We start from the raw sequence: 15,618 nt of genomic DNA, 5'->3' as shown, positions 1-15,618 counted from the left end.
GTGTTGGACAGGGCTCCACACCTGCCTCAGCTGGTTGGCGTGAGTGTGGGGCACTGTGGCCTGGTTCAGGGTTCCACACAGGCTTGGGCTTTGACTGAATCAGCTGCTCCATGCTAGGTGCACGGTGAAAAGTGCTCCCCATGCAGGACATGAGCACAACTCTGGGATGGCTCTGCTCCACGCCTGATCACAAGTCCAGGGCACGCGGGGCTCACTGAGCCTCCTTCTAGTGGGACCACGTCCCTGGGACTGTCAGTGTGTGGAAGGGCTGGGTCCCCACTCACCTTGTCCAAGGCTCCACCAATGGCTGAGGTCGTCAGGACATGGGGGAGGTTCTGCTCACACAAACATGGTGCAGGGCGCCTCACATGCCTGAGCTTTTCAGGACAGCGAGAGACTCTGTTCACTCCCTCCTTGAAAGGGGTTGTTTGCACACCCGAAGTGCTTAGGATGAGGACTGTTCTATGGTCAGGTTCACACTGTGCAGGGCTCCAAGGATGCCTTGGGGAATCACGGGAGGCAGGTGGGGAGCTCTGTTTGCAGTCAGGTTGGACAGGGCTCCATGTACATCCTTGGGGTCAGGACTTGGGGAGCTCTGTTTCCAGCCACGTGGTTACAAGGCTCATCCCAGGCCTGAGGTCGGCAGGACATGGGCCTGGCTTCCTGGTCACATACATGTCTGGTAGGGCCCGAGCTGCAGGCAGGATGAGGGGGATTGGGGGGAAGGCTGTGCTTCCCTATTCTCTTTCTCACAGCCCACCTACAAGTGATGTGGTCAGGACCTGGGGCCTTGACTCACAGGTTCTTTCTCGATGGCGGCACTCGTGCAGAACGAGGATGAGATGTAGGGTGCTCTGCTGTCGGCCACACTCCTCAGGAGTCCACGTAGCCCATTTTGTCCAGAGAGAGGGACAGTGTTCCTGTTCATGTGGTAGAGCTCCTTCTCCGACACCAGTGGAGAGGTTGCAGACTTGGGAAGCTGCGCTCTCATCCTGCCTGTCCCAGTGGGCCCAAATCCCTGAGGTGCTCAGCAGAGAGATGGACTGCTCACCTCCACCGTGTTCCCGGTTGCACACGTGGGTGTGGTTGTCAGGCCAGGAGGATGCTCTGACCCCGTTCTGATAGCAGAGGGCTCCACGCAGGCCTTCGCCTGTGCGGACGTGGTGCGGCCCTGCTCTTGTTCCAGAGGCACAGGTTTGCAGCCAGTAGTGAGCTCCCGAGGAGATGGGGTGGCTTGGTTTACATTGCTGTTGAGGAGCGCTGCACACTCTGAGGAGCTGTTGACTGCCTGCTGGGTGGCGCTGGTCACATCCATGTGCTAGAGGTTTTCCACAGGCCTGCTTTGGTCTGGAAATGGTGTGTCTCTTGTCCTCTGCCCCTTCCACGGGGCTGCGTTGACAATGGCGATGCACAGGGCATGTCTGTGCTCTGATCGAGTTGACTTGGCCAAGGGCATACGCCTCGAAGCTGTTCAGCAAATGGAGGGTCTCTATCCATGTCCACATTCTCTGGGACTCCACCAGTGCCTGAGGGCATCAAGATGTGGTGGAGGCCCCTGCTCACATCTGTGCTGTGTGGTGCTACCCACTTTCCTGGCATGGTCAGGAGAGGAGTGTCTATGCTCAGCACGCTGTAGCAGACTCCACACCATGGGAGACCTGGCTGGACTGACCGTGACTCCCCTCGAGTCATCAGACCAGTCTCAGCAGGGGGCATCTGGCGGGTTGTTGAGGCCAAGCTTACCATGTACAAGGTTCTGTGTGTACTTCAGTTAGGGAGGACAGGTGAGGGACATGCAGGGATGACAGGTGAGGGACATGTGGGGGTGACAGTTCATGGACATGCAGGGATAACAGTTGGGGGGGCTGCAGGAACCCTGGTCACATTTACATAAGGAGAGGCCACCTACAGCCCGTTGGTGGGGTCACGGGGCTGTCAGGGAACAAGCATGTTGCACAAGGATCACAATGACATTAGAAGCAGGTACACCACGGGGGCACTGGTGTTCAGGTCCATGTTCTGCAGCACTCTCCTGTGGTGGGCGGTGCTCTGTATCTGAGGGTGTCACCGGACCTGCACATTGGGTGGGATTCCACACTCCTGAGCCAGTGCACATGCGGTGGGCATCTGGCCATGCGGGTGTTTCGGCGGCCTCTTGTAAATCCCTGCTCAGATGGGGACAGCCTGGGGCTCCACTCTCATCCACATTGTACCGGGAGCCACACAGGCCACAGACAATCTGTCAGCACAGGGGGCCCAGGGGGCTGCTCATCCTTGTCATTCTGGGCTGCACACATGCCTGAGTACATCTGCCCAGGTGGTACCCCACTCACGTGTACATCCTACAGAGGTCCACTCCCACCCCAGGTGGTCGTGAAATGCGGGTGGATTTTTTCACATCGCCACTTTGCCAGGTGTCCAAACACACCTGAGGTCAGGTCTTAGGGTTTCTGCTCACAGCCTGGTTGTATAGGGCTGCAGGGTAGGACTGAGTTGCATGGAACTCGGGCTGCCCTGCCCACGTGTACATTCCAGAGTTGGCGAGGACGTGTGTGCCTTAGTGCTCCATACCGGAGGTCTTCAGTACATTGGGTGCTACTGCTCACGTTGTCATTTCGGGGGCCTTCGCATGTTTCTCTGCCTACATATACATCATAGAAATTTTATTATACTTGAGTGTGCCAGGAGGTCATTCACCTGCATTTGTGTCCAATTTTAGAGGACTCCTCTTTATGAGATATGATATGCCTAGTGGTTTCTCCTGTCATTCACATTGTAGAGCGACCGTGAATCCCTGGGCTTTCAGCATATGGAAGCGCTCTATTCACATTCATGTTGGACTGAGTTCTACCAATGCTGATGTCATTAGGCCACAATGATACTCTGTTTTTCATCACATGGTACAGGGACCCACACATGCCTGCATTCGTCAAGACATTCAGATGCTCAACCATATTCACATTGTACTGGGCTCTACACATACCTTAGTTTCTCAGAAGTGGTGATTCTGGTTTAATCCATGTTTTGGAGGTTTCTATACATTCCTGAAATTATCAAGACTTATTGGGGTATGGGGTATATGCTAATATATAGGTTTTGAAATGCCCCACTTCCCTGAAATGTTAGTATGTTTTTGCTGTCTTATCATGTACTTGTTGTAGATGCCTGAAGTAGGCACCCATGAAGAGTTACCTCACATCATAAGTGAGAACTCCACACAGACCTTAGTTAATTTGGACACGCGGAGCTCCAGTCCATCGTCCGTGTACCAAGCTTCATGTAGCTGACAAGGGGTTTTTCTGGATTCCTCAATTTGGAAAGCTCCACATGGCTGAGGAATTGAGAACTGAGCCCTCTGCGAAATCATGTTGTAGAAGGCCATACAAGTACTTGCCTGAGCCAGTCAGGACACAGTACGTCTGTGGGGTGTCTGCTCATGATGATGTAGATTTCTGCATACAGGCATGGAATGATGCATGTGAACTCCCTTCACATTAGTGTTTTAATAAACCAAGACATTTTTAGTTTTTGGTACCAGGAGTCAAACTCAGGACTTTGTGCTTGGCAGGCAGGTGCTTGTACTGCTGAGCTTTATCCCGGCCCACATTAGTATTTTAGAAAATTCTGCTCATCTGATTTGGTCAATCTTTAGGAGGTTGGCTTTGCTTTTCCTGCATTTTTTTGTGAGAGGGTCTCCATATGTTGTTCATGCTGGCCTTAAACTCACTCTGTAGCCCAGGCTGGCCTTGAACTCAAGGTGCTTCTCCTCTCTCAGCCTCCTGAGTGTTGGTGTTACAGTTATGCACCACCATGCCCAGCTTGTTCTGCACTTTAGAAGTCTACACATATACCTCAGATGATCAGAACAGCAGCATCTCTGGTCAAATCCATTTTCCAGAGAACTCTACTCAGCCATGAATTGGCTATATAACAGGTCACCACATCCCATGCACACTGTGGAAGATGCCTGAGACATTCAAGATGTTGTGGGGATCTGCCTGTCTCCACATTGTAGAGGTCTCATGTCTATCCCTGAAATGGTTTGGACTTGGTGGGGCTTCACTCACATTCACAGGGTACAGGGCGCCTCAGAGGTGTGAGATGGTCTACACACTAGAGATGTGGGGGCTTCTCACCTACTTCTGGCCATTTCCTGGTGAGGGCTTTTGGTCCTCTGCTCACAGCCACACTCCAGAGGGCTCTACTTACCAGAGGTGCTCAAGACAAGGGGCGCACTTCTCACATCGTTGTTTTAGAGGGCTCCAAAACCAGCTTCGAGTATCATGACCTGGAAGGCTCTAGCCACATCCTCCTTGTGACCAAGGACTCCACATACCTGAGAAAGTGAAGAGAAAGGTGTTCTCCTTACATCCATATTATAAAGGGGTTCTGCACCCAGCTGAGGTGGACAGGACATGACAGTTCGGCTCACATCCTCCTACAGGGCCCACACATGCCTGAGATGGTCAGCATGTATGAGTGTGGTGGGGTCTGTTGCCATTCCCCATGTATAGAGTTCACATGCCTATCGTAGAGTAATATAGGAGGTAAGGCATGGCAAATCTGGCTGAGGAAATAAAAAGGGCCTGTCAATTACAAGATCCCATAGTGTGGCTGGAGTAGTGGGTGTGACCTGTTGTTTTCAAAATCCCAGGTTGGTGTCAGATAACTCTCAGAAACTTCTCCCAAGCTCTCATGATATCTGGATAATATAAAGAGTCAAGAGGCCATGTGGAACTTGCTCTTGTGATCTCCCACAATAGCCTACCCTGAGTCTGAACAGACCCAGCAGTACCTTTCTTGTTATTTCCTATCCCTTTCTCTCTATTTCTTGTCCTATTTGCCTTACAGAACTATTTTTCCCCTTACCCTTTTACCCACCACTTTACAGTAAACTTTTGGTGGACTCTGCTCCCTTTCCCTATGTATAGGGCTCCACACATGCCTGAGGTTGTCAGGACATGGGTGTGCAGCTCATATCATAGAGGTCTCCACACACAGCTGAGACAGTCAAGTATCATTGAAAGGGTTGAAAGTGGTAAGAGCAAATGAAGTGCATGTGTTCTCTGAATGACTTAGGCTTGCATGCCTTCTTGTAGGGAGGCTATCTTCTCAGAAAGGGGCGTATAGAGATAACTGTTAACATACTCCAAAACATAACCATTCCCAGGCTCTAGCCAGTGCTGGGAATGATCCCTTCCAGCCACACATGCCTGTTGGCAGCAAGTCACTTTTGTCTGAACACAGTACTTAAGAAACTGAGAGACAGTGTGGTGTGGCATTTCCTCTCCTGCCTGCCCAAGGCTCCCTTTCATGCAAGATCCTTCATCTTTGGTAGTGTCTCTCACCTTGCTGTGTGGTGATGTATTATTGACTATGCTCATACCTGCTGTACTGAAGCAGGAACTTTTGTCTCTGAAAGTGAAATTTGATAACCTCCTGTTCTCCTAGTATTCTTTTATGCCTGAGCAGGACTGCCAAGATACAAAACTGTCACAGCTTGACAAACTGCCTTTGTTCTCCTTCTGCCTGCCCACAAGTTCCATGTCAAAGACCAGCCCCATTGACTAAATGCATAAAAGTTAGAACCTGTCCTTTATCCTTTGCTCAGCCATGTGGGATTTATTAGCTGAGCCAGTGTATACCTAAAAATAAAGTCCTCCTTTTATTTCCCATTGCTCTCTCCTATCTCTGAAATCTCACACCATTTTTGGCAACCAGGAAGGGGCCAGAGACAACAGATTTGCTATGTTCTCTGTCTGCCGGCAAAAGAGGGCCCATGCAGTGGGAGTCCTGAGACCCCTGGTGGCACTGGGTAAAATTTCAGCTTGTAGAGGAAATTGGTCCTCCTACAACCTGGATACCTCTCCCCTGTCATCACAAATGGAACCTAAGGGGATTCAGGAAGATTCTGTAACAACAGTGCACTGCAGGCTGAGGCCAGTCAGGGGCCCCAAGGAAAAAGGACTGGTCTCCTTAGGACAGAAGGGGAATCTGATCACCTCCTGGCGAGTCCCTAGTAATTTGACCTGGACTATAATCTGCCTGCAACAGCATTCCTGAGCAAGGGTGGCCTGCAAGGAAAATTGGCTCATAAGTATAAGGGAGTGGCCTGATGTGAGAGAGCCACATGGTTGATCTGATCCAGACTAAGTGAGGTGAAATGTACAGCCCCAAATGGAATATGGAGAGGAGGCAGGTGGCAAGGAACAGGACTTGCAAGACCAGAATGGCCTGCTGCATGCAGGAAGTGGGGAAATCGTAGAAATGGTCCATGCTGCCAGAGGCTTAAGAATGTGATCCCTGGATGAAAACAACTGGGAAGGGGGAGATATGTAAGTGTGTGTGTGTGAGTGAAATAAAGTGTATGAGTCCAAAGTGTTTGAGAAAAATATATAATGTGTGTGAGTGATAAAAGTAAAGTATGTGAATCTGAGGTAACCTGGCCTCAGCTGGGGCCCAAAAGTAAAAGACCCCTGGGCAACCTGCTGGTTCAACTGCTAAGGTAAAGCAAAAATACAAGGCCAAGAGACATATGACAGCTGCCTGTGCTGAGATTAGAGGGACAAAGCATGGGTCATCTTTTCATTTCAAAGCAAGTACTAAGTGAAATAATGCAAGGAGCAACTCTAGCTTGGAGCTGATTGACCAAAGTCCTGCCAGGCCTAAGGAGGTGTTTTACAGGAAAAATCAAATTCTAAAGTTTAACTAATTGATAGATGTAGTTTTGCTTTCTAATCTGAGTTGACTAATTGGAGTGTGTTAAAGCATTTCTTGTGCAATGCGAATTCCTCAATTGCTATTACAGGCTTTACTTGTTCTTTGCCCTTCTATCTGCTGGTTTAAGATAAGAACACTGATTCAAGGTTACTTACAGCTCTATTGGCAGTCAATTATATTTACAAAGTAGCAGTCTGAGAAGAAGGAAAAAAGGACCCTTAACATCAAAACCGAGTTTGTTATAAAAGGTTTATAATAATTGTGAGAATAAATTGTACTGCATTTGGGTGGAGATGAAAGGAGAAGCGTCAAAATCCACCCCGTTAGAATGTATGCTAAAGAACTTTAAGGAAGGTTATACTGAGGAATATGGAGTAAAATTAAGACTGTAGAGGTTGGTAACTCTTCATTAAGTTGATTGTTGTCTTTTCACATAGGACGGCCTGCCAAGGGGACAATACATAGGGAGAACATTGGAAGGATTTATCAATGGTAACTGAAAATGGAGGACAGCAGCTAGCACATCCACAAATATTTCCCTGCATTGGCTTATGGGTGAATGTGGTCAATGTCAGCCTGAATGGCTTCAACTCTTTTGGGCAACAGCTATGCCTAACATTAGAGGCAAAGAAAACCCACTTTACCAGTACCTATAGGGGTTAAAACAAAATAACAGGGGACTCAAGAAACACCAGTGCTACAGGAGCTGCCTGAGGAAATGGGACTACTTGCTCCTTACACTCCAGTTTTTCCACCTCTACTGATGCTTACACCTGGGTAAGTGGGGTCAGAAAACATTCAGTCTCTGGTGCCAACCCCCAAAACAGAAAACAAAACTACAACCTACGAGGGGAAATGAAAAATGCCCCAATAATGAGGTAGCAGATAAATCCAGCTGTCTTCAATCGAGCCACATAAGGGCCTTATGGATGCCCCTCCAAGAGACCAGGGCACCTAGTTACTCTGATACAGAAGGTCAAATGCAAGGGGTGCAATGAGCCTTGATTTATCACCTTTTTCAACCACTGACTTTCTCAACTGGAAGCATCATACCTCCTCTTGCATGGAGAAGCTGCAGTTGCTCATAGAGCTAATACAATCCGTCTTCCAAACCCAAAACCCAAATAAGGCAGACTGTAAACAGCTTGTCCTGATGCTATTTAATACTAAAGAGAGTGAGACAGGAGAGTAACATAGCAGCCCCTTGCTGGTTAAAGGACTGTGTCCTCGCAGTAATCATGAATGCCCGAGCATATGATTAAAGCCTTTTCCCTGAGATTAAAACAAATTGGGACTCAAATGTTGCAACGGGAATGGACAGAGTAATAAAATACTGAAAAGCTGTCCTTAAAGCTTTAAGGCAAGAAGCACAAAAGCTCAAAATATGCGGAAATTTTCAGAGATGTTCCAAAAACCAGACAAAAGCCCCAGTCAATTTAATGGGAGACTCTGTGAGGCATTTTGTCTCTACACTCCATTTAACCTGGAAGCCCAATGAAAGTAGCTGTTATACACTGCAGGAGACATCAACAGACTGTATGATAGAGGCCAAAGAAAACCAAAAAGCAGACAGAGAAGTACAATGGGCTGCTATGGCAGTCCCACAACCCAAAAGAAGAGTCCCAGCTCTACCCCTCATCCCAAAAGCCCCACTCAGGGAGACCCCAAACAATACTTCAATTAAAAAGAAATTGTTGGTCCAATGGAGCCTGAGACTTATATCAAGGGAAGGTGGTGGAGATTCTCTGATGGTAATCTGGCTATACCCAAAATGATGGCCCTGAGTTTTGTCAGGGGGGGTCTCATGTGGGAAAAACAAAATAAGAGGCATTACTAAATCATCACATCAACTGCACAGGAAATACTTCAAAGAATCAAAAACTGGGATCTCATCTTATTGAAAAGTTTCTGCACATCAAAAGAAATCACCAACAGAGTAAAAAGAAAACCCCGAATTGGGAAAAAATTTTAGCTAATTGCCCCTCAGACAAAGCACTTCTATCTAGAACATATAATGAATTAAAAAGAAAATTCAAAGACCCAATCCAAAAATGGGCATCTGAGATGAATATGCACTTCTCAGATGAGGAAATACTCATGGTGAATAAATATATGAAAAAATGTTCAACATCATTAGTCATTCGAGAAATGCAAATTAAAACAACACTGAGATTCCATCTCACCCCACAAAAAATGGCTATCATTAAGAAATCAACCAACTGACCCTCGAGGCATTGCAGGTGTGGCTGCTGTGTCACATCTGTGTCACTAGGCGGCAGAAAGAATCGAGGCTATGTCTACACTCAGGGTTCCGACCCGTGAACACCTGAATGATTAGTCACCTGACACGGACAGAGCCATTGCAGGGTGCCATGTGCTTGCCATCCACCTGAAGCCTGGTGAGTGAGGCCGCCTTCTGCTAATGACCCTCAGTCACCTGAGGGTCTTGCAGTTCCATGGCAGGAGACAGGAGACAGTCCACTGCCTGCGGGGAGGGGGTTTGTTAGGTTGCCTCCTTGAAAACCATAGAAAGTAGTACCTCCCCTCTTTTTGAGACAGAGTCTCACTATGTAGCTCAGACTGGCCTTAAACTCATGGTAATCCCATCTCAGCCTCCTGAGTGCTGGGATTACAGGCCTACACCGCCATGCCTGGCTAGATGCATGGTCAAAACCTAACAGTTGTACCAGCTTCCAAGGTGCGAGGATGTGAAGAAGCAGCTTTTTAAAATCCCAGGGACTTATTCCCGACGCAGTAGCACACAGTAGTCCCAGAAATGGGTAGCTGAGGCAGAAGGATCACAAGCTCAAACCCAGCCTAGACAATTTAGTCCTTGTCTCAAATTTTAAAATACCACCGGGGCTCGCTTCATGCCTCGTAGGCGCCCGGAAGGAGGGCCCCTGGTGCAGGGGAAGCCACGCGGCGGCAAGTACCAAAAAAAATCTCATTTATAGAAAGCATCAAAATGGGAAATAAAGCAATAACTTGTCTCTTTAAGTGAAATTTTGTAATATCCTGTTCCTATAGTATCCTGTTATGTCTGAGCAGGACCACCAGGATACAAAACTGTTACAGCTTGACAAACTGCCTTTGTTCTTCTGCCTGCCCACAAGTTCCATGCCAAAGACAATCCCCTTGACCAGAATTATAAAAGTCTGGAATCTGTTTTCTGTCCTTTCCTTAGCCAGTTTGGATTTAACAGGTGAGCCAATATACACCTGAAAATAAAAACCTCCTGTTTTTCCCAGTTGGTCTCTCCTATCTCTTAAATCCCACAACAGTACTTTTATAATAAACTCTGTGTCATGTTTTAAAAATCACTATGTGAGTCTTCTCTGTTCATATAGATCTGAACCTCAAGTTTCTGTGGCCACAGCCTATATGTGGCTCCTTCAAGGTACAACAGGACACTTATCCCCTCTGATCAGATACTTATTTTAGAGGCCTGCACACTGTTGAGGTGGTCAAGACAAGACTGTGCTCACCTCCACAAGTCGCTGGAAAGTTCTGGTGATGGTGGGGGGCTCTCTCCACAAGTGGCTGAAAATGTCCGGTCCTTGTGGGGGACTCCACATATCTGAGTTGATGATGGTGCAGAACTGCTCACCATCTCTTTGTCCAGGGCTCTGCTAGTGGCCGAGATTGACAGGACATTGTACAGGTGTCTGTTCCTTTCTGAGATCTCAGAACATGGGAGGCTGTGGTCACGTCCTCATTTCACAGGGCTCTGCACACATGGGAAGTGCTCAGGGCCTTGTTGCTATGCTGTAGTGTGAGGTCATAGAACACACCTAGTGACAGGATTTCCTGTAATAAATGGTATAAAAATACTTTTTAAAAATATGTTTTACAAAATTACACCAAGAGCATACCAGCTGTTTACTTTGAGAGTCTGGAGGCTTCTTTCTGAAGTGTACTAAAGCGTTTTCTCATGCCCCATCTCTGATACTGGAGTTTGAACACATGCTTCCTCTGCTAGTAAGCTAGAAACACTGGCATGTTGTCCTTTCATTTACTTATTTTTTTTAGCTACCTAGTCTTGCTGCATTGAGCAGGCTGGGATCAAACTTACAATCATCCTGCCTCAGCTTCCTAAGCAGCTGGGATTCTAGGGTATGCCACTAGGTCTGGCATGGAGCTCCATTTTTGGAGAGTTTGCTGTGATGAATCATAGAAAAAAGTAGAATATGTTTAAAGAATAGCAAAGCACTCTATACCAGAGTTCCTCTTTTCTGGTTTCTGGTAATACTTCGTAGAGCACATGAGCAACTAGAAGGCTTTATGTTGCCCCAGTAGGTAAGTGGACAGACTATAAAATTCTAGTAACTGCATTGTGCAACCAGGGGCCGGGGCAACCATGGTACTGATTGTGGAGTCACTCATATACTGCTGGTCTGTCACTAAGCTGACAGCTCACCAGCCCTGTGTTATCTCGGCTTTGCCTGTCCAAAACAACGTGGCAGGAAGATTTTGATCTTTGTTCTTCTGAACCCATGCCTGCCTTCTGCCTTGCAGTATCACATACCTGGGTCTAACTGAGGACAGTGAGCCCTAGGAGTCTTGTCTGAAGCAGCGGTTTCCAAGCTCATTCACTTCCAGTATTCTGGAGCATGCTGTAGGTGAGGATGAGCTTTGATTCTGGCCACATGAGATGCACCATCTAGTGGAATCTAGGATAAAGAACAGCTGTATTGGAGGTTTGAGGAGAAGCTTGTAAGAAGAACACCAAGTGCAGTAAACTCCTTTAAATTTTGCTATGAGTAAGAAAACCAGCTTTATTTGACCTGAGGGCCAGACATGCTTGGGAGGTGCTCAGCAGTATTTTGCAAGAGTCCAGCTGAACAAGCAGTGGTTGAATTCTTTCACATATATCCTTTAGTGTGATGGCTATGTAGGTCAGTGGCAGAGCACTTTCCTCACATACCTAAGGTCCTGGGGTCAATACTTAGTATCAGAATCAAAACAAAACGTAACCTAACACAACACAACACCTGTCAGAAAAACGACAGAATTATTTCATTTACTGAAGTTTACTTATTTAAACTGAAAGTGTAGAGCATGATCACTGGTGGTTGTTATTTTCTAATTCTTAGTGGAGTAGCGAATTGTGTTGAAAATTGTATGGTGGTGCATGTCCAGAAACCCAGTCCTCTGGGAGGCTGGTGAAGGAGAATCAAAAGCCTGAGCCCACCCTTCACAATATAGTGACTTAGTGACATCCTGTCTCAAAATCAAATTATAGAAAAGAGATGGGATGTTAGTCAATGACAAGGCTCTGAGGTTATTCCCCTGCACCACAAAAAACAAACCAAACCATCCATTTATTTATAGAAGTGTAACTTCACCACGGTAACAATAAATATGGTGATGTCATTATATATACAATTATTGTTATGTAGCTAAAAGAATAATTAATAGAAATATAGAATAATATTATGTAGCTAAAAGAATAATTAATAGAAATATTTTGAACTTCATAAGTAACTTCTGCAGCGCATTATTTTTGCCAGTAAATGTCTTTGCCAGTAATGCAGCTGTCAAGCTTCTATTTGGCAAATCTGAAGTGTGTGCACAGGAGTCATATGGTACAGTTGTACAAACTGAGAGAAATGTTAATTACTTACAGACATTTTCCCCTCTGGAAAATCCAAAGCAAAATGAACCTTACCATGATCTGATCCACATTTCACAACCTCAGTTCTGTCTGCCGTAGGAGGTGAAGAAGTGGTTAGAGGGACAAGGTAGAAATGAGGAGACCATCATGGGCTGTTGGAGTGAGTGGGTGAGAGGCTGGCAGCCTGGAGGAGGTGGGTGGCAGGACAAGGGAGAAGAGCCTTTCCTGTCCTGTCGGTGGGATGTGCAGAGAGACAGAGGACTGGGGACAGTGCTCAGCTTCTCCCAGGACTATTGCTGGGATGCTGAATTTGAAGTGTTTCTTAGGTGAGAGTGTGGAGAAGCCACAGAGGTGAGTGGATGTGCAGGTTCAGAGTTTTTGGAGAATTGAGCCTTAAGGTGGCACACAGGTGTCATCGCCACTCTGAAACTTGTGGTAAGGTGACATACTGTAGCAGAGTGAGGCAAGAGGAAGGACAGACACACAGGTAGAAAAAGAGGTGGAAATAGTAGTGTTGGGCCTGAGATGGAGATCTAGAGATTGCTAACACTGAGGAAAAAAGAAAATGAGAAACTAGTATCTCAGACATCAATAACACTGTCCCACAAAATAGGGAGTAAGCCGTTCTTTCTTAAGATAGTAAAATGTACATATCTCACAAATGACCACAGAATGTGACATGGGAATAGGATATGAAGCTAATGAAGTACTGAATGGCCTCCATTTCCATAAACAATAGTCACAAGATAATAATGGAAGATCCCAATTACAGTGCCAGTAAGGTACTTAGGAATAAACTTGCAACATCTGTAAGACCTATACTGGAAAAACATCAGGACTCATAAAGGATTCCAAAGTAGACACAAATCAAGGAAAGATGGTCCATCCTCTTGAGAGGATCAACATTGTGAAGTTGTCCCTTTTTTCTCAATTAATTTATAGATCTGATATGTGCCCTGGAAGTGCACCAGGAAGTTTTTGAAGTGCACCAGTTTTTTATATTCTGGGTACCAGAACCTTCTGAGATAAATTATTTTCACATGTTTTCTCCTGTTTGAGAGCTGTATTTTCATGTCCTTGATGGTGAATGTTGATGTGCAAAGATTAAAGGAAATATTTGCAGGGCTGGTGAGTGATCCCATGCCAGGCAAGCACTGTACCACTGAGCTATAACTCAAGCTCCAAATTTTTTAAGTTTTTATGAAGCCCTGATTTTGTATTTGTTTTGTTACACATAGTCTAAGAAACCTTTGCAAAAACTAAAGTTGTGAAAATTTACCCCTATATCTTGTTCCAAGTGTTTCAGTTTTAGATCCCCACTGTGCATTTGATGTCCTTTGAGTTAATTTTTGTATATGGTGTGAGGAATGATTCCAGTTCCTTCTTTTACATGTGGCTGTCTTGTTATCACAGAACGCTTCCTTTGTCCTTTTGATGGATCCTCATGAAGTAAGATAATAGAAAAAATAAAGATATTTTTCTACCTAGAAAGGGAACTAGAAAAGGCAGTATTTTTGTGTCTCCTATTGCCTTATATCTCTGCAAGAAAATGTGATAATCACTTAAGGATTTTCTGTATTGCAAGGTTTATCAGAACTAAATGACCCTAGTCTATCTCACCCCTTAAAAGACTTGAGAACACCAAGGTAAGAGAAAAATAATTTTCAGAGTTTAATGATAAAAAATTCTATTAAGACTCTCAATTTTCTAGCAAAATGGTGTTATAATCTGTCCTAACACAAAGCCCAGGTTTTTTAAGAAAAGGTGACATATCTGATATATGTTTTAATTCTAAGACAAAGACAGTTGTCCACAAGGAAAACGCAGACAATATGCTGTCTGACTCCCCCAGAGTTCAGATAGAACCTGAGGGTTATCTTGGCAATGGCAGGCTTCTACCACATATAGATATCGCATTTTGGAGTATAACCAAAATACTATATGAGACAACATGAAGGCCATAAACTGAACCCTTAAAAAATGGACATCAGCTGTTTAAGATGCTTTTAAGGCCTTAAAACAGGCCTAGATGTAGGCCCTTGCATTAGCAATCCCAGACCTACCTAAGATTTTTTTCCCTCTCTGTGGCTGAAAGACAAGGAGTAGCCTACAAGACTGCTAACTCAACATCAGGCCCCCCTGTCCCTCCCCAAAAAACTTGACCAGTTGCTTGCTTTTACAAGCTATTAGATGGAGTAACACAGGACTGGCTAGCTGCCTGTGAACAATAGCTGCTATAACATTCTTAGTCCAGGAAGCTTCTAAGATAACCTCAGGTCCAAAGTTTTTATTTCCACCTCCACATCAAGTTAAGTTTTGGTTAGAACTCGAGAGACATTTGAGGATAACTGGAAAAAGGCTTACTAAATATTAGAGCATTCTTATTAAAAACCCAGATGTTTTTCTTCAGTTTTAAACTGTTAACCCCAACCCTAACTTGACTCTCAGTCTATACAAAGTTGCCCCAAATATTGCCTTTCTTCAAGACCAGATAGACTCACTAGCAGCAGTAGCCAAACAACATTTCCTTTGTCAATACGTCTATAATAATATAATGATAGGTTAAAAAACAATTAACAGCACAAAAACGGTCTGACCATGCTGCCAAAATCCATTTTAAAAAAACTATTTAGGGGCTGGGGATTTAGCTCAGCGGCAAAAGCGCCTGCCTGGCAAGCGCAAGGTTGTGAGTTCGGTTCCCGGTACCGGAGAAAAACCAAAAAACCAAAACCAAAAAAAAAAACAAACAAAAAAAACTATTTAAGTCATAGATGTCTTGTGCAAATATCTAGAATCCTTCAGATACAGAAAGATATACGGCTCCATGTGGACCATGTGACTGATGGCAAGTCTGTCACCAGCTGATTGGCAGCCTCTAACAGTGGCCAGGATGCCCCTGCATCTGGCATGTGACTATTGATCAAAAAAGAGAATTGAAAGCCATGTCTATTCACAAGGGAGGGACAAAGAGTCACATTTATTGCCTTGTCTAGTGTTGACTCCTATGTGCTGTTATAGTCTGTAAGTGTGCAGTGTCCAAATTGGTGCTATCTAAAGGGACATCATCTGTTTGGACATTCTAGTGACCAGCCATATTGATGACATCATGCTAGTCAGACCTCAAATCTCTGTGCAGTGTCCAAATTGGTGCTATCTAAAGGGACATCATCTGTTTGGACATTCTAGTGACCAGCCATATTGATGACATCATGCTAGTCAGACCTGGTTCAGAGAGGTGGCAAATACTCTGGGGGCCCTAGCAGGACCTGTGTATGTCAGGGAAG

The sequence above is a fragment of the Chinchilla lanigera genome, unplaced genomic scaffold (assembly GCF_000276665.1).
Source record: "Chinchilla lanigera isolate Chin_1 unplaced genomic scaffold, ChiLan1.0 scaffold00059, whole genome shotgun sequence".
Lineage (NCBI taxonomy): Eukaryota > Metazoa > Chordata > Mammalia > Rodentia > Chinchillidae > Chinchilla > Chinchilla lanigera.
The sequence above is the reverse complement of the archived record's forward strand: the minus strand, read 5'-3'. Positions refer to the sequence as shown.